Consider the following 2488-nt stretch of genomic DNA (forward strand, 5'->3'; position numbering starts at 1 on the left):
AGTCCTTTGGAGGATCCAAATTTGCATGTTCAAAATTTTTGTGACTATTGCTCCATGATTAGGCAAACGGAGTCGATCAAGCTCAAATAAGGAGATACTTTTCCCTTTCTCTTTGAAGGACAAGGCAAAACTATGGATTAATAATCTTGATTTCACTGCCATGGGAATCATCAATTGGGAAACTTAGGCTCTTGCTTTCTATCAAAAGTTTTTCCCACCGGAGAAAACTCAAACTTTGTGGAGCCAAATCACGGGATTCCGTCAACAAGCACTTGAGAGCTTATATGAAGCTTGGGAAAGGTACGAGGAGTTTCAAAGGAAATGCCCACATAATGGTTTGGATGCTTGGTTCCTCGCTATAACGTTCTACGATGGATGTTGTGCCGAGTCCTGAAGAATTATTGATTCCGCCATCAATGGGCGGTTTGATCAAATTGACACATATATTGCTCATGCCCCAATTTAATCCATGGTGATTCATGATGCCCAATATGTCAATTCCCGGATTGCACCAACCAAAGATAAAGAGGAAGCTTCTGATACTTCCATTTTGAAGGCTCAAAACTTATTGTTCCAACAAAAATTGGAGACTCAAAATGCGGCTTCCTCTCTTCAACAAGTCAATGTCATGTCTTTTACTAGCCAAATTGTTGTGTGCGAAAGTTGCGGAGGTGCGAGTCATTACGCCGCTCATTGCCAAGCTACTATTGAGGAGGTAAATGCTTTTTAAAGTTTTAGACAAAGTTCATTTCTACCGAGTACTTTTTCCAATACTTATAACCCAAATACAAACTTTCACCCGAACTTGCCTTACAAAAGCAACAATGTGCTTAACCCTCAACCACAACAAACTTTTGTGCCTCAACCTCAACAACAACAAAATGTCTACATTCCACACAACAAAGGTACAATTACCCACCGAGCTATCAAAATAAAATAAAAAAAAACCAACAAAGGCCACCTCAACAAAATTTCCAACCAACCCAAGGTCCGCCACCCCAAAATGGCCAACAAAACAACCAAGGGGGGGGGGGGGAGTAAACTTGAAGCCTTGGTGATGCAAATGGTTAAAGCTCAAACATTGTTGGTGGCTCAATATCAAAAGAGTGATCAAGCTCTCACAATGCCGCAATCAAAATGCTAGAGCAACAAATGGCTCAACTAGCCGCTTCTAGCTCTCAAAGGAAGACGGGTCAACTACCACCCCAAGGTGAGCAAGCACATGAGACGGTTAATGCCATTCAATTGAGGAGTGGTAAGAGTTATGATGAGCCATCCATGACTTTGGATGATGAGGTGGTAAGTAAAGGGACCAAGCTTGGGGAAAGTGACAAAAATAAGGCTAGCGAAGAGCCTCCCATTAAGATTCGTGTGCCATTTCCTCATCGCTTAGTAATGCTTAAGAACAAGGGTAAGTTTGGCACCAAAAATGATGAGTCTCCTATACCTAAAGGAAGTGAAGAGGTGCTTGTTGGGAATGAGATCTCTCTTAATTCTAAGGAACGTGATTCCGTTTCAAAGAAGGTGGATAATCATAATATGATCGAGAAAGAGAAAGACGTGAAGGATGCTCCTCAAAAGGAAGTTGTTGAAATTCGAGTGTCATTTCCCTACCGCCTAGCAAAGAACAAGAGGGAGAGTAAGTTCGGTAAGTTCTTGGATGTTGTTAAGAATTTACAAGTTACTGTACCATTCATTGAATTGCTTCATCAAGTCCCTTCTTATTCAAAATTCATGAAAGAAATCCTTTCAAAGAAGCGATCCTTCAATGAGGTTAAGACCATAGCTTTCACCGAAGAGTGTAGTGCACTCTTAAAAAACAAGTCTCCCCCAAAACTTAAGGATCCTAGTAGCTATTCTATTCCTTGCATTATAGACACATATACCATTGATAAGGCCCTTTGCGACCTAGGTGCTAGTATAAGCGTCATGCCCTATTCTATTTATAAAAAATTTAACATGGGTGCTTTCAAATGCACAAATATTACTTTAAAAATGGTGGACCGTTCTTTAAAGCAACCTTTAGGTGTCTTAGAAGATGTGCCCGTTAAAGTTGGTAAGTTTTGCATACCCGTTCACTTCCTCATACTTAATATGGCCGAGGATTCACAAACCCCAATTATATTGGGTAGGCCGTTTTCCACACAGCAGGCGCGTTAATTGATGTAAAAAATGGGAAGTTGACCTTAGAAGTGGCTGATGATCGTGGCAATCCATTTCCCATTTTACCTTTGTTGATTGGGACTATGTCCCACATCAATATATTCATTATACCGAATTTCGTATTTGGAAAAGGTTTATGGGATAGACTTTCTTTGGTAGGAATGAAACTCACTCAGTGAGGAAATTGGAGGTTGAAATACTTGGTGCTTTTCTTAATGTTAATGGTGATGAGAATTGGGGGATTAATATCCCTTACCATTTTGCCACACACTTGACCAAACAATGTCACAAGAACAATAGTGCTATTATCATGGGTGGGTTAGTC

At 40.4% G+C, this 2488-nt stretch overlaps 1 pseudogene; it reads right to left on the minus strand.

Annotated features, from left to right (window-relative positions):
* Positions 1–224: 224 nt before the first annotated feature.
* Positions 225–339, minus strand: LOC141635479 (small nucleolar RNA R71; annotated as a pseudogene).
* Positions 340–2488: the final 2149 nt, after the last annotated feature.

The sequence above is a fragment of the Silene latifolia genome, chromosome Y, assembly GCF_048544455.1.
Source record: "Silene latifolia isolate original U9 population chromosome Y, ASM4854445v1, whole genome shotgun sequence".
Lineage (NCBI taxonomy): Eukaryota > Viridiplantae > Streptophyta > Magnoliopsida > Caryophyllales > Caryophyllaceae > Silene > Silene latifolia.